This window comes from Pezoporus wallicus, unplaced genomic scaffold (assembly GCF_028554395.1).
Source record: "Pezoporus wallicus isolate ANWC-B61680 ecotype Strahan unplaced genomic scaffold, APGP_CSIRO_Pwel_v1 contig_12129, whole genome shotgun sequence".
Classification (NCBI taxonomy): domain Eukaryota; kingdom Metazoa; phylum Chordata; class Aves; order Psittaciformes; family Psittacidae; genus Pezoporus; species Pezoporus wallicus.
This window is the reverse complement of record NW_026642642.1, coordinates 1,015,888-1,042,344: the sequence shown is the minus strand read 5'-3', so window position 1 is coordinate 1,042,344 and position 26,457 is coordinate 1,015,888. Positions and strand designations below refer to the sequence as shown.

The following is a 26,457-nucleotide window of genomic DNA, read 5'->3' as shown; positions in this document are numbered from 1 at the left end:
CCACCCAGTGGTGATGGGGTAGAATCTGTGCACCTCATACTTGAAGCCTTTTGGTACCTTGCAGCAGCTAAGAGCTCTGGCTCCACCGTGTAAGGCAAGGAGGCTCTGAGGTTTCTTTGTACATTTGTTTGTTTTTCCCTTCCATTCAGATTGTCACTTGATGTGTGATCTGTGGTGGGTTGCTTCTAATCTTTCCGATTGCCTCTCAGTAAATGAGCAGTCACTTGTTTTCTTCTCCTGACAGCACCATGGCTGTCACCAGCTGACAGATGCTTGTGAAGTTAGGTCATTGGTGCTCCATTGCCAGATGATTGTAGTTAGAAATATATCTAAAACGGATTTTTTTTTTTTCTTTTTGCATTATTATTCTTTGGGTATTGATTGATTGACTTTTAGCTGAAGCCAGTACAATTTTTTTTTTTTGGACAGATGAAGAACAGATTTTTTTGTGAGAATTCTTGTGTCTATTTGGTTTAAGAATGCTTTTAATACTTGGCTCAAAGGAATCCAACCTTTTTTTTTTTTTTTCTTTTGAATTCAGATGATGGTCATCTTAGAGCATGTTGTACATTAAAGCTAATACAGGTATTCAAAGTGTATGAAAGATTTATTTGAATATATGTTTTTAAGACAAAAATAGCTTGCATGCCAACAATGCCAATGGATCATTCTCTCCTTTTACTTTGTTCTCAGATCATTTCAGTTCTTTAATCTTTTGCAGATGTACTTCCTTAAAAGCGGGATTGTAAGTCTATGTTTTGTATTACAGTTCTATATCTTGAACAAATCTTATCTCAGCACAAGCACATTAAATATAAACTGGGCAAATGTAAAGTGTAAGAAGTAATTAACAACTGGTTTAGTGCAGGCATCATAGAAATAAGGTATGTATTTTAAAACATCTGTAATTTGAACATGGGTTAATTGATGAAAATATTGGAACAATTTGAATATGAAGGAGAGAAACACTAAATATGCAGCTAAATTGGGAAAAACGCGAAATAGAAGAAGGTGTGTTTATCTTAATCTGTTAGCAATAATGCTCCATGAAGATTATCAGGGGCTCAATGCAGAAATCAGTTGATGAAGTTTGTCTTGTGGTAGGCAAAAGGTCAGACTATGTAATTGCAGTGGTCTCCTCTGGCCTTAAAAACTATGAATTGGGCAGCATCGGACGTGTTTCCAGCAGTATAGGACATGAAATGTGGAAAGTCCGTATTCTGAAGAGTCTGCAGTCCAAACAAGATAGATACAGAATAAACAGGATGCGTTGGAGAACTCCAGAGAGGAAATGACTGGGATGTGGTTGTTTGTGAAAATGTAGTCTTTGAGAGACTGTAGATTTATAACCTCTGGTCACTGTGTAAGAAACGAGCAGAGAGGAGGACTTTAAATGGGTGGACTAGTGCATACAAGTAAAAATTATGAAAGGCATTTTATACACTGGGAGAAGACAGGAATGGAAAAAGACCAGAAGGATGGGCCAGTCAGTGTCCTCACTAGTGAAGGGGACAAAAGTGAACAAAGGCTGCTTGGACCTTAAATAGGGCTGACTTGATCTGGGCTTTCACGGCAAGGCTGTTGAGTGAGTTATTTGCACCCGAAGGTGTCTATGTTCCCATGGTGTCTGGTACCCAGGCTGGTGACGATGCTGAGCTTTATTCTGTTCTTCCATTCAACCCAGCTCCTGCAAGCAGGTTCAGACCCTGCAGGTACAGAAGCCCTATCTGTTAGCAAGGAGAAAAGATGGAAGGGGTAACAATGTGCCCTGAGAATGGAAGTGGGTTAAGGACTGGGTTTTTAGCTGTTGTGAGCCTGAGCATGTGTGGCCTCAAGCCTTAGCTGTGGCAACCAATTCTGGGAATCCCCATTCAAAACAATTACGTCTCAGTCCATTTTAACATTAAGGATGTATGGTAAGGAGGAATATACATGGCCTTGTCTAAGTAATTAAATATCTACTATGAAAGCTGCTAGGTGTGAGCAGTGCATTTAATGCTGGCATGCTTTTTGTCTCTGGCCAGCAAGTGCTGTTGCAGGTATGTGTGAGTAGATACCTGCTTTGTAGATGCAGGCATGGGTTTGTGTGCAAAGATCAGACCCATATGCATGACCAGTTGTGAGCTTGACAGGAATCACTTCCCTCACTGGGAATTCTGGATGGAATTACTGTCTGAATAATAAAGACCATTACAGTCTATATTGTTCTGTTTAAAATATCTTTTAAATGGCACAGATTCCACATGATAGATTCTTTTTTCCATGTGCATTGAAAGCATTTTAAAACCTGTTTAAAATAACATCCATATTAATTTAACTGTATGGATGCATTTAAAAAATGTACTGAGAGCAGAGAAAGGAGACTTTGGGAGCGTGCCATTTGCTGCCTCCCATCAAGTGCCAAAATTTGTTAGCAGATGAGGCATTTGGATATCTTCTCAGTGGTCAGGGAGTTCAGAGCTGTTTCTGCCTTATGACGCAGGATGTGAGATTCCTTTGGGTGCTGTAAATCTTTTATATTTGCAGAGGGATGGAGTTCTTTAACTGGAAGAGATGAACGGTAACACAGGCATGCCTTCCCCCTCTCTCTTCTCCCCGCACCCCCTCTATTTCTTCTCAGAGCATTGAAGACCTGCATGCTGTCAGTGACTTACAGCAATGGAAGGAAGTGCAGGGGTGGATGTCCAGGAGTGGGTAGGCATGATTGTGATGGGAGGCTGATGGACAAAAGATAATTTTCAGACACCATAATAGTGAGGATGTTGGGCCACTTGTGAGAAACCACTCCAAAAATGTACATGTGTGTATGCAGGAAGAGGAGGCTTAGGTAAATGCCTACTAAGGGTGGTCTATGAGGTCTGCCTTGTGTCTCCAGTAACAGTTTGAATCACTGGGATCAAAAATATGTGATGGGATTTTTTTCACTGTCCTCTTTTGCTTCAGTGTGTCCAAAGAGCAACAGAAGTGGTGAAGGGTCTCGAGAACATATCTTAGGAGGAGCAGCTGAGGAAACCAGGGGTGTTTAGCCTGTTGAAAAGGAGGCTCAGGAGAGACCTTACTGCTCTCTACAACTACCTGGAATGAAGTTGCAGTAAGGTGGGGGTCAGTCTCTTTTCCCGAGTAACAAATGATAGGACAAGAGAAAACAGCCTCAAGCTGCACCAGGGGAGATTTAGAGTGGATATTAGGAAAATTACTTCATGGAAAGGTCTGTCAAGCATTGGAACAGGCTGCCCAGGGCTGCAGAGAAGTCACCGTTGCTAGAGGTATTTAAAAGATATGTAGATGAACACATCATGCATTTAGACAAGGTTTAGTGGTGGACTTGGCAGTGTTGGGTTAATTGTTGGACTCTTGTGATCTTAAAGGTTTTTCTCAACCTACACAATTCTATGTTTCTGAGTGGCACCATGAGAGAGGCCCTATCCACATGGTAGTTGTCCTGTACCAAAATTGATTAAATTCCAGCCATTACTGGCCATAAGTACTAAATTATTTTCTGAGGCCTTTTTTTTTTTTTTTCCACCCATTCAAAGAAATTAAATACTCTTACTATTCATGTTGACTTTTTTTTCCTCTGACTGCAATGGACAATATGGTTATCTAGTATCTGCTGATCTTCTAAAAGTCCTGCACTCTGAAAGACCTCACCACTGAAGTGCTAGCTTGGTCTTAATCTAGAATCCTAGATCAATGTCCCATTGTGTTGCTTCCTAATGCACAGGAGGAAGCTGTGTTTCTGTGGGGCCTGGTCTGAATAGATGGCATGGATGTCACTGACAGCAGGAGCGATGGGGGATTATTCGGCTGCCAACCGCTTGGCAGAAGAAGCAGAAGTCAAGAAGTTACCTAAAGCAGGACCTAAATTGTCTTCAAGGTACCAGGAAAAGCCGTCAGCATGGTGATGGTTCTAACTAAAGGGAGAGCATTTGTTTCTGACAAGGCAAAAGTCCCATGAAACTAGTCAGATCCATCCATCTGCTTTTTGCTAGAAAGGCAAAATTCAAATGAGACTCGTTATCTGCATGGTTTGTATATTTAGGAGTTGCTTTAATTATCCTCATTAGCTTCGTTTCTTGAAAGAAATGCTCTTGATCTTACCCCTTGTGCCAGAAATATAGTCTGGAAGGAGTCTGTGAAAATAAATAACACATTCATAGGGTTCATGCAACAACTTCTGAGTAATCTAGTTCAGCAGCATCTGTTACCATGGCCATTCCTGTGTCGCCTTGTTGGGACCCATCAGGTTGTCTGATGTGGACTTCAGCTGGTTGAAGCTACCATTTAACACAGCAGTCCACATGGTTAGGAGGTATTGCTCTCTCTGATAATATTCAGTGCAGCTTACACTTGTCAGACACTGGAATCTATTTACTGAATTCTTTTCAGACAAGTCGTTTTTGGCACTTTGCAAAGTTTCCTTCCATGTGTCCTCACTGCCGGAATGCTAATTTATTCAGAAAGGCTCAGCTCCAAATACACGAGACAGTATTTTCAGTGTTTCCTACTGTCTGGACAGCACTGTGTTTGGAGAATTCATGCCTACTCTCTCCTCTATGCCCTTAATTTCCTTCAGTAAATATGTGATGATGTGACACAAACTATCTACACTTACACTGTACAAATGACATTGTATTGTAATGGGAAAATGGATCTCCATTGATAGCCTCTCCATTAGAGAAACACCCGATAAGCTTATTGTATGAATACAATAAATACAAAGTGCCTTTCACAAGTGACATCTCTGAATTCTCTAGTCCTTAGTGAATCCTCTAGCCCAGAAGCTACAATGAATTAGCTGATCTAAGCTGAACTGTCCGAAATATCCTGGTTATTTCTGATCTTTGAACCAGCAGCAAAAACAGAGGAAAATTGCAAAGAGAAAGGGATAGAAATTATAGGGTATGCAGAAAGAGAGATTATCAGGTCTGAAGGGCAGTTGTTTCTTTTTACTCTGACCTTGTGTATAAAAAGGCACTGTAGACCTCCTTGAATGACATTTGAAATATGTAATCACTTAGCCCAAGCTTTTAGGTGAGATTTTGTTCTCCCTCAGCTCGAATGCCATAGGGAGCTCAGATACACATCTGTGTGGTTCTCAGCATCACAGTACCTGATAGTTCACATTGGATTAATGAGGTGTAGAAATTAAACTTGGGAAGTGCTTTTGATCTTCTTTAGAATCTAGGAAACAGGGCACAGTGTCCCCTGCTCCTCTATCCATGGAAACTGTTTAGTTTGAGCAAGAGTCACATTAAAGCATGTGTAAGTGCCAAAGCTGTTCATGTGCTCTGCCAGCACAGAGCTCTTACCTGTCCTAGCACCAGGAATGCCTTCAGTGTAAGTCACCCATGTAGCCTGGATTTGGTCTGTGTTTTCTAGGACATCTCAGCAGCTTTGCAGCACGTGCTCGATGCCAGTGCCCCTGTGGTTGGGTCGGGAAGTCAGTGCTGATCTCGTGCCTGGACCTGCTGTTGTAATTCATGAACTGCATGTTCTTAGACCTAATTCCCCTCAGGTCTGATCAGTGAGGTGATAGCTGGGTGTGCCACCAGTCATGCACGTATGCACAAGAGGGACTGTGTGCAGGTGAGCTCTTGTGGCCAGCCTTTAATTAAAAACAAAAAGGGGAAAAAGATGGTTAGAAGAGGTCACGGCTGGCTTCTGTGGTTGGGGCACTTGCTCATGGACAACTGCATTATTAAAGCCTGAATCTAAATGTTTTCTTTTTTGTAATGTAAATTTTGCTTTTTTTATGAGAGGGAAGCTAGGTGCATCCTATTAATTAGCTGATGTTCCTTTGTTGCATCTAATCTGACTCATGCCTCTTCAACCCACAGTGAGACCTTTGGCAATAAAGGTTTCCTTGGCAAGGGCAAGATGTTACTTCTTGTGAATGGGGTCATTTCAGTTAGTTAGGAACACGAGCAGCTTTTGAACATAAGGAACTTCTCCAGAGTTGTCTCGTTTTTCAATGGGTTTCAGCCAGGTAACAAGTGTTACTAAATCTTTCAGGTTTGGTAATCCTCGTGAGATCCTACTAGTCAACCAGGTTTGAGTCTGAAGAAACAAGGCTATTAAGTGGGGAGGCACTGGTTTCATCTGTGTACCATGAAGAGCCAGGTGATGTCCTCCCAGTAAATTACAGCTTGTAGGAGACAGTGATTCATCTTTGCAAGCACAAGTGGAAGAACACTCACTTGGCAAAAGCAGTACTGAGGCCCGTTTGCACACTTAACTATTTTCCTGTAGAAACTCAGGAATGGATTAGCACACAGTGTTCCTGTTGAAGCCTTTCGGAGGGAAACAGGAATGTCTTGTTTCTCCTCCCTTTCCCATGGTTGTGGCCATGCTTTCTCATGCTGCCCTTGTGCTGCTGCCACTGCTTGTGTGGGAGCATGGTTAAACAGGTCAAGGATAGCACACCGCTGAAAACAAATCCTCTGTTCTGCACCCCCAGCTTGTTTTTTTATAGAATAGCTCAGCCTAGAAGAGACCTTGAAAGATCCCCTGGTCCAACATTCCACAGGGAGGGGAGCCTAAATGAGATTATTTAAGCACCCTGCCCAGCCACATCTTGAAAACTTCCAGGGATGGGGTCTCTTCAACATCCCTGGGGAGGCTGTAAATTTTAATTACATCACTTCCCCAGTTCGCTGATGGAGCGGCTGCATACACTCTTATCCTGGAAAGTGGTTGGGAATGTAAAAGCATATAGGCACAGCACCATGGTGGCATTAACTGAGGCTGTCCTAATCCTTCTTCTGCTCTCAGCTCTGCCATGGTTTTGCTGTATGGGCTGTGGTAGTCACTGTAATCCCACCTCAGGTTTCTCCGTGGCACAACAGGGGTAATGCTGGTGACCTGTATGAAGCACGGGGATGCATCAAGCTTTAGGTAATCCAGTTTAATATGTGGATTAAGAAGGGATGAAAGCCAAGCCCGCTTTGTTGGCAAATTACTTGTTTGTTTCTCATCAACTCATAGCTCTGGGGCCACTGGGGTGCCCACTTCTGTGTGGGGCATGCACTTCCCATCACTTCCCCGAGGCGTGTGCTTGTTTGAAATATGTGCATCGGTGAAAATGACATCATGGAAACCCTAATGACTGTGAAAGTAAGTGTGGCTGTTGTGAAAATAGCCACAAGAAACTGAATTAAACTTAAGAGGAAAGTACTCTTATTCACTGCTGGGTGATGAGCAAAGGGAATTTTGGCCTGTGAATATCAGGATGTGATTTATTACTAATCGCTTCCATAGTGTTTCTCATCTATAGATCTTAAGTGGCAATTAGTATAAAGGCAAGAAGGTATTATTCTTATTTTATTGAGGGACAAAAACATCAAATGACCTGCTGCAGGGCATTTTGTGAGTCAGTGGTAGGGTTGGGCATAATGCTGGCTTTAAGGAGGGTAGTTTTTGTATGATTAGTTTGTCTGCTGGTGCCAGTTCTATGTGTGATTTGGATAATAATTGTGAATGTGACTTGAAGTTTTATGGAGCTGTTCACTGATGGTGGGTCGGAGTGTTGCCAGGACTTGCTGACAGTAGAGGCTAATTCATGCTAATCTGTAGACCTTGTATAATTTAATCCAATTCATCTCAAGCAACATGTTTCTCCTTCTAAATTCCAGTGCCATTTCCATTGCTGTATTTAATGAATAGATACCTGCGTGATTTAATGGGAAATACGAGAGACCCTTCAACCCTTAACAAATCTGTAGGTGTCCTAGCTGTTGCTAAAGTAGTCTGCTGCCTTCTTGAAGCTGAAGCTGGTTTTCCTCCTTGTCCAATTAAGACAGATAATTAAATCTCCCTTTTTAGTCACAGCCTACATTTTTAATCCTGTAACTGAGCTTGGCCTGCCAGAGGAAGTTCTCTGTATTTCTCAACACAGTGGTTTCCTAGTAAACATGGCATTAAATCCAATCCCATGCTGCTTCTCTGTGTTCATCTCTTTTTCATTGACATAGTACTTTTATGCTGGGTGTTTCCTGTGCTAATGGTTATTTTATTTAAATGCCAGATGCACTGTGATTATACTTTTAGCTTAAAGTCTAGGGAGGGCTTTGTTAAGTGTTAGATTTAGTTATGTGTGCTTGATATTTAGAGTACAAGCACAAAGATGTTTTGACTGAAGCTGCCTAGACCCAATTTGACAATCAAATAAAAAGCTGGAGGTTTCAGGTGTGAAATGGCAACACCTCTTCAGCAATACTAATCGCTTCCTCGCTTCTGTATTCATTGCAGATCCTTTGTTTGATGGGGGAAGCTTTTAAATCAGCCATTGCATCTTACCTCAAGGATGTTTTGCAGTTGCTGAGTGTCGGCATAGGGAATGAGGTGACAAGGAGCAAAGCTGAAGAACGTGCAGCCCTGTGGCGCCTTGCATGGTGATGCTTGATAACTTTGGCATACCAAACAAAATCTGAAGGCACTACAAATAATGCTTCACTTCATGGGTAAAGAAATTGCAGATGTCTCTTCTCATTTGAAAGTTCACCTTGAACTCTGATACAGAAATGGGGAAGAGTGAACTGTTTCCTTCCGCTTACCTGTAGCATCTCTTTGTGGAGGCTGCTTTTGGAATCAAATAGGTCTTTACTGGTTTAATTTTCAGCTGAATTTGCTGTGTGAGAGGGGTGAAGCTGTACACAAGAGACTACTTAACCTGAGACATGCGAAAACCCCCATGCAATATTTGGATTGCTTTCTAACACTTGAAAATAAAGACTCGGATTCCTCAGTTCTTACTTGAGCTCTTTGCTGAGGTCAAACTGAGGCCATGAATAAATGACGTTGGTGGGATTTTTCCATGTCTATATGGAAGAGACAGTGCTGTCAGGAGAGCACGTTTTTGAATAGCAGTAGCTTAGTGTCCTGGATTGGATTGTTAGGTGCCGTTCCTGGAGCATCTAGAGACCTCATCTGGTTATTTGTCCTGTGAAAATGCTTCGATAAATATATGGTTTCTCACATTAAGGTCATGGGAGTTCTGTCTGTGGCCAGGTATTAATGATCCAGTAATACTGGGTCTAGGTTTTCCTGAATCACCTTGCACTTCCAATTTGATGCAGATCTGCCATGGGCGTTTGTTAGACTAGCCAGTGCACATAATTTACGTTGTATATAAATTGCGTTGTACATAAAGACGTAAAGGTGTACATAACATCATATGCACAAGGACAGATGGTACCTGACGTCATGGCCTTATGTCTCTCTGTATATAGCTAACTCTTCAGCTTACTTACTTATTTATGGGTGGCATATTTTAGCCTGGCAAGAGCTGCAGTAGCTTGGCCCTTTGCATCATGTGGTTGGGACAATTTTAACCCCGCTTCATGGCATTAAATTTCCTTTCTTGCTAAACCATGGCCTGAAGAGCAGAGTAAATTGTGCTGTGGGCAAGTCCATACACTTGTGGTTGGAGTGTACAAAGCCACCTTGGACACTTCAGCCTGCAGCATAGGTGTATCTGAGATCTCTCTATCATAGCGTTCCCAGCTCCCATTTGTATGATCAGGAGCCCTTTTGCCACGTCATTGTGACAATGGCTGTGACATACAAGGTTTGTGTATGTTCATTAGGTCTCATTGATTACTGTCTGTTCTGAAGACAGATTATTAATTAGCACAATGAACTGTTGGGCTGTGTGTGTGTAGAGAGTGGTGCTGGTGCTTGCTGCTGGAACATCTGGAAGAGATTCAACAAGGGATGCAGCTTTCTACTATGTAGTTAAGAATGAGGTCAGGTAAGCAGTGCAAAATGAGACTTACGGTCTACCAAAGGAAGCAAAATGAGAGTTTAGAGCAAGAAGAGAAATACAAATAAGAAAGCCAAGTAATCCTCCAGTTTTTAGTGTGTTGTTCCAAATGGGCAGTACTGTTAGAGTGAGAGTTGGCTCCTGTGTTATGTGTTTTGGGAGAGAGCTTTCAAACGATTGTGTCAGTATCTCATGTGCTTCCTTTCCAGATTGTTCTTGGTTTTGTTTTGTTTTTTTTTTAAAGAAATGCTATTTTCTCCCTCCACTTATTAACTGTTTTCTGTGAGGAAAAACCTCAGTGCAAATCAGTAGCTAAAAAAAAAATATATATATATAAATCTTTGCAAAGCTGTAACTTTAAGGGATTGCATGCTGGGAATTAGTGTTTGCTTCTCACCTATGGTGATTTCAGGTGTTTTGCAGGTTGGGGGTACAGCTTGGAGAAACTGTGGCCCTCCAGTTATGGGAAGCCCTGATGCCTGGCTATTCAAGGATGCAGGGAGAAAGGCTGGTGAGAAAGCCTTTTCTTGTACATGTGCCACTGCAGTTGTGCAGCACAGCTGTGCCAGGTGCTGCCTAGAAATGACACTGCAGTGATGAAGGATTATTTGGGTTATGGAAATGAAAGTATCTGGGACTGGACTGTACCGTGGAGGAGGTTGAAGACATGGAATTCCACAGGGGCTTTTTTCCGCCCTGTGTTTTCTGCAAGAGAAAGGCAGGCTCGGAGCATAGCTGGGGCTAATGGGATCCTGAGCTGAACTTTGCAGCTTTCCCCTATGTCTGGCAGCAGGCTGACCAAAGCTCTGCTCTTGGAGCTGCCTGATTTCAGGGTGCGTCATTGATTTGTTCTGGATGGTGGCAGTTCCTCTGACTTCATTGCAGTTTTTATAAGGGGGTGAGGGGGAGATAATTTTTCATCTGTTGCAGAATTGTGTTGACTACATCGTCACTGAATTATCCTTCCCTGATTCTTGTTGAGAAGAAAGCTAATCTGACTTTTCTATGATTTAGGCATTGGTAACTTGCTCTCTTTTTACTCCTCCACAAGTAAATTTTTGAGGTCTGGTTCTACGGAATTAGAGCTAAAATTCTAATTTGCAGAGCTGAAATTCCACCGGTTTAGTTGCACAGGCACTGTTCATGTCATGCTACAAAGAAAATGCAAGAATTTCAGTGCGTCCTTGTAGTTACTAAGCGTTTGCAGTCATGGATAAAATTGGAGGGAGGAGAAAATGCCAGTCTGAGCCAAAGGATGATCAAAAGTCCAAAATGTCTCAGGAGCCTGTGCCTGGGAGAGTTTGAAAATGGGACACTGATGTCAAAGTCACTTTTGTGCCTTCAGATGTGCCATCCCCAGAGTTCAAAGGAACCCGGAGTAGCAGACGAAGCAGGCTGAACCTGGGAATGGCGTGGGTTGGGATCAGTTTATAACTGCAAATTGTCACTTAATTTTCTTGTTGTTATTGTCATGCAATTAAAGTCATGGCCATTGAGCTGAAAGATGAGGGTGTTTAAATGGATTTCGGGGTCTGTAATCGCTGCTGTGATGTTGCTGCCTAGAGGCAAGGACTTGCAAACCCATCTTTCCAATAGGAGGATTATAGCTGAGAAGGGAGTACTGGATGTAAAGAAATAAAAGTTTAAAGCTGTCATATAGTGGTTTCCACTCAGATAAAAAAGCAGAGGATTATAAAGCTTTTGTAAAAAATAATATGGAAAAAAAAAGCATTGTTAAAGGACTGACAATAGAAAAGCTGCTCTCGGGTAGGAGTGAAAAAGCTCTTGGGAGTTGTGCTATGAAAGGTTCCCCACAAGTATGGGGTGAAGTGAGCTCCCAAAAGGCATGGAAGGCAGCTCTCTGGGTTGTGCATCTCTGAAATTTTGCTGCTGAGAGATGTTTTTTCAGCTAAACTAGTGGCTGAGTTGCTGTGTATGGGGCTGCTCTTGGCATCCTCTGCAGCACTGTAGCCTCTCTAGGCTCAGTTTGAGTCTGGAGACTTTATATACACTCTGTCAGTTGATTTTACTTTTCTTTTTGTAATTAGCTGTGGTTTAGCCCCTCATGCTTTAAACAGAAAAGATTCTCCTTATATCTGTGTTAAGGCTTGGAGGTGTTTTTTGCAGCTGGAGGGGAGGCCAGGATGCCTTGGGGTGGGTGCTGTGGACAAGGGACTCATGACTGAGGTGTAGAAGCAAGAAAGTGAGAGGGAGAATATGAAAACTTGGAGGCATTTGAAGAAAGGGGAAGTAACATCCTGCTCTCCATGTTTGCCTGATGCTGCCTCAATCCATGGGGGGTGGGAAGAGACTTGGATGCTCTTTTCAGACCCTTCCTGTGCTCCTGTGCATTGAACTTGGTGTGCTGTAAGGTGTGAGCCAAGTTGCAGCCACTCAGGTGAGACAGGGAAACCCAGATTTGTTTCCTTGTCCTTTATGATTCACCCAGGATCAATTGGGGCCTGACTTTCTAAAAATCAATGGTATTGAGGCATCTGAAGGTTTTTCACTGTTAGGTTTCTTTGAGTCTCCCTGGGTGAGTAGCCCGTGTTTGGCTTGGATCAAAACACAAAGTAGTGTCACAGCCTCCATTACTCCCTGATAAGGGCTGGTGTATGTATTCATGGTAACTGCAAAACATCTCTGTTTTGTGATTAAACTTGTTTTCCATTTATGGTGGGATTTTAACATACCACCTCTGTGAAAACAGCTTATTTCAGAAATGCATTGGGACATAAGGATTTAAGGGTGCCTGTAGAGCATTGTGAACTGGAAGGGTAATGGCTGTAAGTATTAATTGTTACAGAAGGAAATGTTTTTTCACTAATTAGCAGAAATGAGTTTAATGAGATAAAGCTGGGTCAGACTGCTGCACAGCATATGCGAAGCTGAGGGATAACTGTTGGTATAAAACACACACACCTGCACATCTAGTTTTGAGATGCAAAAATAGAAGTTGATGCTTTGCTGTGTTTTTCTCCCAATGCTAACTGAATTACTGGGCATTGTGAAAACCTGTGGAAAGAAAGCAGCATGGCTCAAGGACCTAAGCCAGCCAGCATCACCAGGGGTTGGTATTTCTGAGGAAGTTGGAATCAGTGGGAGTTTGTGGAGGCTGCACTGAACTAGGGACTGTGCACTGTGGGAGACCTGCATGGCCAACATCTGCAGCACCTGCAAGATGCTCCCTGGAGTTCATATGAACAGTGTGGATTGCCAAAATCCTTGAGGATATAGCAGCAGTTCAGTCAATATCTGTCTTCATGCTGCTGGCACAGGAGCAGCAGCATTGACCCAAGCAAACCCAAATCCTGTGCTTTGCTTCAGGCCAGAGATCACGGCTGAGCAGCCAGCTGTGGGGCTTTTTTCTTTGTATTTGGTTTTTAAAATTCAAATGTTTTGGACAGAAACACTGTAGTGCAAGCCTATCTCCAAGGACATTAGTCTGCGGAGACATTTGGCAGGAGTGCAGAATATCTGAATGTGGAGTAACTTTTTCAATTTATAAACCCTTATGTAAACACATTGTTTGGATCTTTGAGAATCGATTGTTTAACTTTTCTCTCTATGGTTTGAAAAACAAGAGGGGGGAAAAAAAAAGCCCTAAGGAAAAAGAAATAAAATACTGCTTATTTTCCTGATGTGTCCCTATAACACTTTCCAAATGTAAAAGCCTCTTAAGATCTCAAAAAGCAGCAATAGTATTTATGAAAAGACTGATCAAAGGAACACAACTGTGCTTGGCTTTATTTAGCATTGATGACTGCATTAATGTCAGGGTGCTTACTATTTTATTGAACTCAAAAGTTTTGGGTTCTGCAAAGCGTAAAGCCATCCGAGGCTTTGGTGTGTGCTCGATTTATATCATATTATGTGCCGTGCTATCACAACATGCTTTGTGCTATGATGGCTGCATTTCTTTGTCAGTCATTTGGAAAGCCTTTGGGGTTTTTCAGTCTTTTTCTTCCTTTTTCTTTTCCTTTCCCTCATTTTTGTGTTTTGTTTTGTTTGGGTTTGTTTTGGCTTGTTTTTTGTTTGTTTTTTTCCTTAACCTTTCAGAAGGGTGTTGAGAGTTGGGAAGGTTTGACCTTGCTGGGAATGCCTGAGTTTTCCCTCCATGTGGGAGAGCTGATCCCAGCTGCATTCAGCCAAGCAGCCAATACTCCCTGCACACAGGTGGAAAGAGGTTAAAAGACATTCATGTGCCCTGACTCATCTTGCCCAGCTGCTATGGTCAGGCAGCTTTCTTGGCCACTAACAAGGCTGTGAAGAGGCCAAGTGAAAACAGACACATGGAAAATCCTCAACAGATGAGCTGAGGGCAGTTTCTGCTGATTCCCACACAGGTATGATACCTTATACCTAAGGGTTTTGATGTTGTGCATGCATATGGGGCAGGAATGTGGGGTCAGCACCCCTTTGCCTGGGGGTCAGGGTAGAGGAGGGTGCCGCAAGCATGCTTCTTGGGTGGAGAGTTTAAAGGGTTATAATATTAAAATGATAGTATGCCAACAAACTGCACAGCTGGTTAAAGCCTGACTTTAAGGGGCGGATCAGATCAGATCCCAGACCAGAAATCTCACTGAAAGGGTTTGCATGAGTTTTTATGAGTGCTATTGTCTCATGGATGCGGCTGTGTATGGGAATGGATAGCACGGTCCAGCTCTGAATATCACTGGCGTGGGATAGCAGCCCTTTGGCATGGCATAGTTCAGCATTTTGTTGAGATTTTTCCTTTTGTAACTGCTGGTCACGTTGGTGGTGAAAGCAGTGCTGCTTTTAAAGCGGACAAAAGCAATTCTTATGTGCTAGGCAAGTTTGAAATAGTTGGGTTTTCCCACATTCTCTGGACTTTAGAGATTGGCTGTGATTTCCCTCCCCCAGATGGTCACATTTCTCACTTTATGAATCAGGTATTGTTTTTATTACTTTTTTTTTTCTTTAACTGCTTTTTGCCTAGTCATAGTTTGACCTTACCATCTGCTTGGAAGTAAAGTTGATATGTGAGCCTGAAAATAAAAGGGTGACTGACTCTTTCCTAGTCCACTCTTGTACAGGCAGGTTTAGGTAGCAGTGGCTGTGGTGGGTCTCCTGGCTGCAGTTAATGTTGGCTGCTTTGCAGAGTTCTCCTGCTGTTGGTACTGGCTTTGGTAAAGGCAGGGGCAGGATGATACACAGCCTAACTACAGTAGCCCTGGTCAGGTGATCTGTAGATCGTAGAATCACTGGCTGGTTTGGGTTGGAAGGAGCCTTAAAGCTCATCCAGTTCCAACCCTCTGCTACAGGCGGGGTCACCTTCCACTAGAGCAGGTTGCTCCAAACCCCATCCAACCTGGCCTTGAACACTGCCATGGATGGGGCAGCCACAGCTTCTGTGGGAAACCTGTGCCAGTGCCTAAACACCCTCACAGGGAAGAATTCTGAGCAGATAATTTTGGTAACACACCATGTAGCATGCAGGATCTGGGGATTTTTCTCATTTCTCCCCTGGGAGCAGAGTTGGTGGTCAGGACTTCAGTGGAGCTGCAGCTGTCCCTATGTTTTTTGTGTCTCACCTCTGCAGTGGGTTATTGAGACCAGAGCTCTTCACAGTGCCACACTTGTGATTTGCAAGGCACTGTGAGGGGACCGAAGGGCAGCCCTGGGTGCTGGGAGCTGTGTGTCCTGCTCCTGGTGCTCCGCAGATGGTGTCAAAGCTGCAAAGTGGAGCTGAATTTCAGGAATGCAGGTTGTGCACGGTCCTGGCTGCTGCAGAGTGGAGCATATCCAAAAGCTGGCATTGCCCTCAGTGTCTGCAATGGAGGACTCAGGAGCAAGTTCCCAAAGAGGCTCTGGTTTTCCAGCTGTATCCTCCTTGTGCTGCTTTGGCAAGAGATTAATTCACTGCCAATACTGTGAGGTTGTGATTTGGATTAATTTATTTCACATTGAACTCATTAAGTGCTATTTGTCATGCATATTTTTGACCAGCAGTGAGAAACCTCTGTGATGTAGGTGCCAAAAATGTGCTAACTGACATTGAACAGTGTGCAACAGGGTACAGTGGGATGAGACCTTTGCTGGCTCCTGACTTACACCGAGTTTCCATTGCAGGCTTCAGCAGTCATCTGGGGATGAATTGTAGGGTCTGGCATATGAGTCTGCAGTAGTGGTTGACCCCTCCTGGAGGTGTCATCAATGATAGGAGAGCAAGTGTTCAACTGCACTCTTCATTTCTATAGGTTAAGGACCTCCTTTTGAGATGCTTTGTGACAGGGTCAGTAAATTTACTAAAGAAATTAGTAAACTGAGTAATGTAAGTCAGTAAGTCTATCATTCTGCCATCCCTTCACTAAGTTTGAGTATTGATGATTATATATAAATTTCAACTGCCGCATTTGGACTTCAAGCCAGACTGCTACTTCAAGCCTCATGTCCTGGCTTTTAGCTTCTGGTCCAGATCCAATACATTAGGATTAATATATATATATTGGCTAGGGTAAATAGACCTTAAAATACGGTAGATATTAGTGAGATATTGGCATGTTCTGTTAACAGCTCTGTTTCGTATATATGCTCAGAGGTCTTGATTTTTAGATAAAATTGAATAAACCAGGGGAGGTGACAGGATTTTATGTGCAGAAGATGGCTTTGTGGCCCATTTCAGAGCTAGCTGGAAGTTTATGCTGGTGGCTACTGTGGAGTGGATCTGAGGCCCCATCTCTGCCTTCCTATCCAAAGAGCTGGCTTTAGTTTACAGAGGGAAAGTAAGAATAATGTGCTAAGTTGAAACTGTGACAACTGCAAATGAAACTGCAAGTGAAACATGAAACGGCACAAAATGTATCGGTAGGTTTGGTGTGATGGTTACGTTCTCTATAGAAATTCACCTACTAGGTAAGTCAGCCTACTGTTGCTTTGCTGAAGACAAGTCTCTCTAGGTGGTATATTCATCCTCAGTCCCTCCAGGGTCTATGTCTTTTTTATTTCTCAGATGGTGAAAGTAATCCCTGTTGCAAACTTTATTTTGCCTGTGGCAACTGTTCTAAGGAATCGGCTTTGAGCATGGTCCAAAGCTAATTAAATCAAAGGGTATTGATCAAATAGTTGGCTTCATGCTTTGGCTTTGTGCTCTTCCCACTTGAACAAGGAGCTGCATAGCTTCCCTGTTGTCTGCTTACATATTTAGGAGAAATAGAGAAGGAAAGAATAACTTGTGTCTCTTTTCCCTTGCAAAAAAAAGGGAAAATGCTAGGGGAGGGTTGCGAACAAAACATTTGGAGAGGAAGCGTAACCTCTAAACTGGAAGATACATTAAGATTTTCAAGGGGCAGGAACATGTGGAGTGCTGACAACATCTTTCTGTGCTTGCCAGTTCATTTCTATAGGGTCCTTGCCAAAAACTTCCCCAAAGTAAGGGGCTTTAGTCAGAGTCACTACAAGGAGGGCTTTGTGAGGAAAATGCTGCCCCTTGTCCCCTCTTGTGTTCTGGTAACACAGGCAGCTTAGGCCAGCTCTGTTTTCAGGAACATGTAGTGTCTTGCATGAAAAATGCAGTAACTGTATTATTGGGGTGATTCTGCTTGGTCAAATGAAGCATGAGTTTGCAAACAACATGATGAAACGACAAATCTGGCAGTGGCTCGGTCCCACTGAGGTGATAAAAGGCTTCACATTTTACTGCATAGAATATATGTGTTTTATGTATGTAAAGGATAGGTGCAAAATCCAGTAAGGTACAATTTAATCAGACTTTGGGTATTTGATAACCATTTTGTTAGATTCTTAACTATCCTATAACTTTTATTAATATCTATATTGTTGTCCTGAATTAAATGCCAAGTCTTACATCCTCTACTGTCTTAGATTTAACAGCCATTCTGTTAAGCATCTCCAGACCGCAGACTTTAACCTGGCATCCAAACTGATAGGTAACCAAAACCAGTCCCCCAGCAAGCTGCAGAATTTTGTCCATTAATATTATATAGCATTTGCTTCTAATATATGTTACATATGTTTGGGCGCTGTAGTATCTCAGTCATGTTTATGACTTCATCCCTGTCTGATGCATAAAACATATGGTACTTGTATGGCATCCATATGAGGAGAGTTTACGCATTGTATCTGTATGTGTGTATGTTTCTATATTTGACTGGTGTGAGATCAAATAACCCAGCCAAAGAAAAATTGTCCATAGGAGAGTAAGTGCTACCATATTTCAGAGCGAAAGGCTGTAACAGGCTAATTTTAAGGTTTTGCATATAACAGATGAAGCTGTTAATAGTGCCTTGGTATCAAGATAGCACCAAATAAAAAGGAGAGGATCAACAGGTGCCTGTCCTGTGGTTTTGGTATTTTTCTGGTTCTGTTTTTAATACTTCTGTCCTAATGCATAATGGGGTAGGGGGGGGTGGGGGAGATCATTGTCATGGAAACAGGGCACAATGGTGATTAAGATGAATGTGGGTCTTTTGTTTCTGGGGTGCATGCAGCTGCTGAAGTGTCTGTTATTATTGTACTCTGCTGTGATTTGTTGAGATTATCTGCTGCATGTGACTTCCATGAGCACAGCGAATGGAGACCATGTGTTTTGATACTTCTCATCTGAATAAATGCCAGCAAATAGGAGTCACAGATTTGCTTTAGGGCTGGGGATGAAGGGTTATTTCTGTCTTCAAGAAAGTTGTTATGCCAAATTGCTTTAATTTTTTTTTTTTTTTTTTTGGGGGGGGATTTAGTGAGAATTAAGTGGAAGCTGGAAGTCCCTGGGGCAGTTGTTGCTGTGATGGGTGTTGAGGTTGAGGGCTCTGTTATGGCTGGCAGCGAGGACAGTCTTGTGCCTCCTGGTGAATGGCAGCACGTGTCTGAAAAAGATCTGTGCTCTTCTTGGCAAAGCCTTCTGAAGGGCTGTGATGGAGCAGCCATGGCTCTGAGCCATCACTGCACTCCGGGAAGGAAATCCCATTCTTGTGGGGCAGATGGCAAAGTGCCCGTTGATATTCTGGGGAGGGTGAGGGATTGTCAAGGTTCTGCTGCTGGAGATTTCGGTGGACTTGGGACAGCCTTAGGGCTGCTGTAGGGTTGTAATGGCTGTTCGGGAAGATTGACAATAGCACTACATTAAAGTGCCCATGGCAGAGTTGCTTGGCATACACATGTACAGTTTGTATTTCTCTGGCATTGCATGTGGGCCATCTAATGCCCTTCTGTGTTGCTAGAGGAGCAGAAATGTCCCGCCACAGGGATGCGATCCAGCCCCCTGCTTGTCCAACAAAGAAATTCTTGTCACTAAACAAAAGGCCTTCTTAAGGAATATATAGATGGCCAGAGATCGAATTTATGCTTCTCTCCATGGGATGAGTCACTGCACTGGTTTTTAATAGAGCCCCTCTGGATTTATGTGGATGCCGCTCAGATTAAACCGATCCAGCGCATGAAGTAAGATTCAGTAGTAGCTGTGCTCTGCTGCTGTTCTGCTACTTGCAGGCAGTTGCTAGTGACAGTCTATTGCTGGCTTTTTCCATGCAGATAGCAGTTGCAAAATATGCTGTGGAGCATCCTCCTTTCAGGTTATGCTGCCTGCCTGTGCGTGTTGCTACTTGTTATTTTTAAGCAGGCATTCAATACCTGCTATCTTGTTGGTTGTGTTTCATTTAATTGAATTCAGTCTTATGTGAGAACATACTGACAAGTCCAATCAATACCTTCAGTTAAAGTTTAGCAAGGGGAGGGGAGGGAAATTAGCAATGTGACATGTTATAAGCTAATAATGAAGTAGCTGTAATGATTTGTAATGGGAATGTTTAGTTTCTCCCCTCTGTCAGGACTTGCATCTCTTTTCCTGCAGCCACTGCCAGGTTCTGCTCTGAAGTTCAGAAATGTGATTTCTAACACCTTTGGAGCAGGAGATGGCAATTCCTCTGGGGAGGAAAGTGAGCTGAAGTGCTGGGGTGCTGTGGGTGGGGCAGGTGATGGAGGAGAAGAGGAAGAGGGAGCTGGTTTGGAGGGAGTGGGAGCGGCACTGAGCGCTCAGATGCATGCCTGCTGGTCTACACTGTAAGTAAACCTGCACGTAAAACAGATGAATGAAAGTCAAAAGGGGAAAGGAAATTTCTTTTCCTGTGATGCTGTTGACTTTGATTTCTTTTCTTCTTTTTGTAAGTAGCAAAGGCTTATCTGCCAAATAAACCCATGCTGTAAGAAGCAGAGATGGGCAGAAACTCTTGGAATTAAAGTGTTTTGAGCCTTGCTGTCTGCTTCTCCAGGCTTTGCATGTCTTGTGGGAGTTTGTTAACTTTGTTTTGCTCGACAGCCTATCTGCGTCTGAAAGGGAGGGTTTGCCTCTGGCTGGTGTGCCCTTTGCATTAAATTAAGCAAACCCTCCCCACCCTGTCCTGTAAAAGTTGATCTGGAACAGCTGTATGGCTCATCAGTAGTACAGCAAGTATTTGTTTTACCTTCTTTATTATCTTAACTTCAGAATCATAGAATCAACTGGGCTGGAAAAGACCTTTAAGGTCATCAACCATAACCTTCTTTTTTAAGAAAAAAAAAATCAATTAATTTGCTCTCTTACAAAGATACTTTCAAATTGTTCAGGCACCGACACTCTAATGCGTGTACATAATCATCTGCCACGGCTGGGAACAGGAAGAGGTATGTCTCACCTGGTTCGCACAGTAATAGTCTTGATCTGGTCTGTACTAATTATTTTTTGTTTTCTTTCTTTCTGTATATACCTTTCTACTGGTTTTGGCAGATCTTTGGTAGCTCTCTAAAGGCAAGTCAGGTGTACCTTTTCAGTTCTCTCTTTTTCTTCTCAGATACAGATGTATATTTGGAAGAATATAAAGTTCTGCTTCGGTAACATGCATTTATCAATATTTCCTGTAGTGTTTTGGGGGCCTGAATTTTTTTCTTTTTCCATTTCCTTAAGGAGTAGTGACTAAGGAGTGTTAGAAATCATAGAATCAATTTATATAAATATATATAATCTTCTACTGCAGCACTTTCAGTGTCTTCTCTTGTTTGTCTCTTCCATCCCCTCGCCCTATCTCTCACTGTTGAATATTCAAACTCTTGATCTGCACATGGACTAAAAATTATTATTGCTTTGAACTTACAAATGAATTAAGTGAATTCCCACATCCACTGAAGGAAAGGAAAATATTCAGTCTGAAATATAATTTGGAGGCTATAGAAAAATGCATCTGATGAAGTTTCTGCTAATTCTATAGCTTTGGTACCAAAGCACCAGCTCTGTTATTGTCAAGAGTATTGCATATAGGCTCTGTATTTTAATAGTAACTCAGTGTGGCTAATTAGTTTGAAGGCTCTTTGAAGAGCTGATGTACTGACTAAATAAGCTCTTATTTTTCAAAGCAACAAAAAGCACACTTAATTCACAGAGCTGATAGTTGTAAGACTGCCTTTGGTTTGCATGCTAGGAGCCAGTGTGAAGCCCAAGCGTGCTTGCAGTCAAGTTTGCTCCAACACTGTCTGCTAGGATTGGTGTTAGTGTGCTCAAGGGATTTTTCTGTGTCTTTGGCCCAGTAGCACAGCATAAATTTGTGCCACTGGAATTGATGTGTCCGGGAGGAGGATGTCGTGTAATGAATGCTCCCACACCATTGAAATCAGTGGCAGTATTATCCATCCCTCCTCTGTTTGCAGGCAGGTTCAATCCAATAATGAAGAGCAGCTTTGAGTTTCTAACCAGATGACATGGCTAATCCTGAAGCATGTATAAAGCGGCCATAGTTATTAGGAGATTTGTGGCTTTGAAAGTTCGGATTCCCTTAGTGCAGTTTGTTAATGGCAAGGATTTGCGGTAAGTGAATAATAGATGAAAGTCATCAAAAGGCTTACAGGGGATTTCTTGTGACGTGGTGCTGCTCTGTCTGATGCCAGAACTGGTGATTTCCGGGTGGATCCTAAAAATAAAAAGACGGGGGGGGAATAGGAGAGTGGTTCAATATTTTGTGTTGCTCTGTGAAACTGAGTTTGTGTGATATATTGGGAACTACAGCCACAGTGCAGAGCCATGTAGACTTGATTCTCTTCGATGGGGCATATCTCTGTATGCTCCCAGGGTTATTTTAACCTGCAGAACCCTTCCTGTGAGCTGGGCAGCAGCCCCAGTGTGGTCTGTAATAATGCTGTAATAATCCTTTCCCAGCGTGCATCTCATGCAGGACCTTGGTAGGAGGGTGCCCCTGTGTTTGTGTTTCTGTGTTAATAGATTCAGTCCTGTCACTGGGCTTGGGTACCCGGAGTCACCTTGTGAGTGGCAGCATCAATCCTGGCTTGGAGGCTGGGACAGGGCTGTGGGAAGCTTCTTCCTGAGCCTACAAGGGGAAGAAAGCAATGAATAACCCCCCTTGTCACAGTGCGAGGGAGGTGTGAGGGGTTTCAGGGACACCTTTAGGAAGAAAAATTGTGGGGTGGTATCCTGACATGACTGATGGACAGTGACAGCTTACGGTCTCTATTTTTTTAATTAAAAAAAAGGGTATATATTTTTAACTCTGCTGCCATGTCCTAGGTTGGATTGCACCTATGTTACGTTTGGCAACATCTAATGAAGCTGCAGCTTGGGCCAAATCCTGATGAATTTGGCTTGAGGGGTGTGATTTGCTGCTGGGAAAAGCCAGTTATGTGCATAGATGCAGGAGGCAGAGTCCCATTTGCTCTCCTCGCTGTTAAAATTATGTTTGCTTTTGGGGATGCTGCTGGGGCCTGACCTGCCCAACAAAGGCAGTGTCTGGGGTTGCAGCCCCTGTTGTGGCTTGCCAGAGGGGTGCTCGTATCTTTTGTAGCTAGCAGAATGGTTGCTGCAGGCTGCAAAACCTGTGTTAAATCCAGCAATTCTCTGTGTGCAGTGTGTTTGTTGGGAAGTTGAAATCATCTTCGAGCACTAATCCGTTGGCCCTCTGAGGAGGGCATGTCTGTCTTGTTTGTGTTGCAAAACTGAGTGAAAGTTAGGAAATGTTTATTGTTGCTGCCATGTGAGTTTGTTAATTCTTCTCCCTTTTGGCCTCTCTGTGGTAAAAACAGAAAGTGGGGATGTAATTAGAAGCTGGTTTTATACTGTGAGCATCAGCAGAAAGAGGCGAACGTACTACAAACAGGCACATGTATACCTGGCATTGCCCAGCTCCTGCCTTTGCACACTCTTTTGTTGCACTGTTCTGGCTGTAGTTCCTAAATTTACTTGAGTGATGGAGTGTGGGGGCATGTGATGTTGGTGGGGGTATCACCCTGTGAATGGTTGTCACTCAGGTGGGGAGGATTTTCTCTGCCTGGGTTGGTGCCAGCCTCAGCCAGGTGATAGTTGCCCTTGTTTTGCTGGTGATCTGCATCTGCCTGGGCATCCTGAGTGTCTGTGAGTGAAGCGCTTGGATGCAAAGCAATGCACTTGCCTGGGCAAAAATAACCCCAGCCCCATAATGCCAGCCCAGGAGCTCGAATGGGAAATGTTTGTGCTCATGGAGAATTGTAAAACTGAATGAGTATGGGCATGGTTTGCTTTTTTTAGAGCGGGCGAGTCCTTTATTCTGCCAAATGTCAGGAGTATCAAAGATGTATTTAGGCAGTGGGAGAGGAAGGATTCAGTGTGACTGACGGAAAGTGTTGAGCAAGAGAGGCTGTGCTTTGTGCCGGGTTATTATGGTTTGAAACCTGTCGCAGCATGCAGAGGAAGCACGGTTCAGCAAGCCCATAGTTAGAGCCGAAAGCAGTTCATCCCTGGGATTTACTGTATGCACAGCCTGTCGTCATGGCCAAGAGCAAAGTAGGGATGTTAAATAAACCTCCTGTCCCCACAGGCAATGGTCCTCAAAAGACAAAAATATCCTTTGCGAGGGTGGCTGCAAGTGAAATCAAGGCCTGGCTGGGAGGAACAGGGGGCTGGAGGGAGGTTGGCTTGGTCTTGAGCCCTCAGTGAGCATGGCAATGGGTAATAGCATCATTTGGGGAGCATTGAGGGCCTTGCTGCTGTGAACACACTTGTGGAAAATTCACTCCTTTTCTCTTCTTCCCCAGGCCTCCTGCAGCCTGAGATCTGTCCTAAAGTCGCAAAAAATAGCATGTATCTGGGTGTCTTTGTGTGTCCGAGTTAAGGCTCTTTTTTCCCATTATTAAGGTTTTTTTTATAGTGTTTTCAGATTGAACTTTCAGACTTTTCCGCTGCTCCAGTGGAGGATTAAGGGTTCTGGTTTTCTGCTGTTAGTAGAATTTCTGGCTTTGTAAGCTTCATGGTCATATCACAAGCTCTGAGGGTGCTGTATGGCTGGCATTGGTCCCTCTTGGTAAGGAGGGAGCAGCTGATGAATTAGCTACAGAATTAGTTTTCAGTATTAGAAAGAATCCTGGAAAACAGTGAAAATCAAGCAGTCTTTTGAAAGCAGATAACCCTTGCTAAAATTGGTCCTCTCAAATAAATTGAAGCAGTGAATTTGTTCTTTCCCTCTCTGCCCCCCAGCAGTTGTGGGGTTATTAGAAGCCTGGCCTCTTCCTGTTAATAGGGCTCCTCTCAGGAGCTCAAGTAAGCTTGCAGAAGCATTGGAAATAAGTCTCTTCTAACCCAGCACACTGCTTCCTGCTGTAAAATAGACTTGATTAAATTTTCTGGCTCTCATTTTCATTGCTTGCAGACATCCAAAACCTTCCCTTTGTGGTGGAAAGCGGTACTTTGGGAATTAGAACTAATGTTAAAACCTAAAGAATGTGATTTGCCAAAACAATGTTGCAGACATGTGTGTATGTATAATATATCTGTTGTTTTTTTTTTTTTTCTTTTCCATTTAAAATACCATTGTAAAACTCTGCTGCTTGGATAAAATCAATGGGATGTGTTTTTTCTCCTCTCTTTTTTGGGCATTTGTGATAATTTCTGAATAGGGAAAAATAGGAAGTTTTATCCCAAAGGGGTGATTTCACCCACTACATTGCAGCTGCAACCAAGAAGCATGAAGGAACTGAGTTTGTGTAGCCTTTCTCTGATCTAGCACTGCCCAGCGCTGCTGTACCAGCTCTGGTTGGGGGCACAGTCCATCCCCTGTGTGCTCACAGACCCACCAGCAAGCTTTGTGCCATGGGGTTGTCACATTCACCCATGGAATTTTTTGTGGCACCCTACCTGGGTGCTGTGTCTATGCAAAAATCCTAGGTTATGATAGAGAATATTTCCCATGCTTAGTTTCCCATTCAGTTCTGAGTATAAACTGTTTCTCTTAGGTGAATACTTCTGTCTGTCACTGCTACCTGACGTGATTGGAAACTGAAGACAGAATTAAGTAAAAGGTTTGCAGGGAGGAAGAGGTCAGGATGTGAGCTGGATGCTTAGAAAGAACTTGTTTAGAGCGGTGATCCTACAATGGACTGGATAGAAGGTGGAGAGCCCTGGAAATCAGGTAGTGATGCGTGAAACGCAGTGACAAGATTTGGGCACTCAGAGTGAGGCGTGAGAGGCATTACATGCTGTATATTCTTTGTACATTGGTCAGACGTGGGTGACTTTTGACCCTTTCCTTTTTAATTCACGTGAAGCCAATGTGCTTTCCAGTTGGGTGATTTATTTCATGTTTTGCAAATGTGATCTTGCTTGGGCTTTCAGGTACGAAGTGAGTCTTACACCTTGGTAGGAACAGCACGGTTGCTACTTTGCCAAGACTGAAAATTTACAAATAAGTAGTACTTACTGGAAATAAGTCTGAAATAAAGTAAAATCTTTATTTTGACACAGTCTCTCAGTTTTAATGTCAAAGCTCCAGTGCCTTTTAATTCACATTTCTGTGATTTGTTGTCTAATTCAGAAGCATTGTTTATAAAAATGCCCACCATCTGAACTAATGGTAACAAGCTGCGCCTCTGCAATTGACAACATCAGTGAAGACACTTTGAGGGCTAACTTACAGCAACTTCTTCAAAAAGTAAACAGGAATTCTGTTTGTATTCCAGTGTGTGTGCTGGGCATGCCTGTGAGCAAGTCTTGCCTTTCTGAGGCCTTGCACTTCTTGTGAAGCAGAATGTCATGCATGGACCTAATAGATGACAGCCCTGGCCTTTTCAAGCTTCGTTCAGATGAATACATTGGAGAATACTTTTGTTAGGGGCACGGAGCAATTACCCCATGTCCACATCCGGCAGTAGTGTAGCCCAAAAGGGAGGGGTCTGCAGGATGAAACTGTTGAGCTGAGACCTGACCTCCACACTATGGCTGTTTTGGGGGTTACTTTGGATTAGTTCCTGCGTGTGGTCCTATGGACCAAATGCTGATGGACATTCGGCTGCAGCATGTAGCACAGCAACCAGAGTGAGTTGTGAGTGCTCCTGGCACACACCTGCCTCTTGAATTTCATCTGAGAAGAACCTGGTGGAAGCTTGCACTGGCATAGGAAGTAAAGCACAGTCACAGGGAAGATGAAATCTGCTTCAAAACTGCTCTTGATTTGTACTGAACTGGTACAACAGACCCTGCTGATGGCAGCCGTTGATCCTGGGGGTACTGGGAGGAACAGTGGCTAGCAGGCTCTTGCAGAATGAATATCCCCCTCCATGTGCAGGCTTTTTCCCCCTCCATCCATGCTGCAGTAACAAGGCTTTAGATTAATTGCCCCATGCTACGTTAAGAGTCCAGTAAAACCTTGCTTGAGGAGGGCAGGTATGTTTTGGAAAACAGTATTTGGTAAAAGTGGACTAAGGAGAGTTTCTCC

At 43.2% G+C, this 26,457-nt stretch overlaps 1 protein-coding gene across 6 annotated transcripts in view; it reads left to right on the top strand.

Moving 5' to 3' along the window:
• The window catches only part of PDZD2 (PDZ domain containing 2), a 204,502-nt gene that overhangs the window by 101,182 nt on the left and 76,863 nt on the right, over positions 1 to 26,457 (top strand). The window contains exon 1 of one of the 6 annotated variants that reach the window (XM_057431164.1): positions 13,969 to 14,109. The exons of the other annotated variants lie outside the window; for them this stretch is intronic. The gene's annotated coding sequence lies outside the window, so the exon portion shown is untranslated. Of the gene's footprint in view, positions 1 to 13,968; positions 14,110 to 26,457 lie in introns of those variants that run through there. 6 annotated transcript variants of the gene reach the window in all.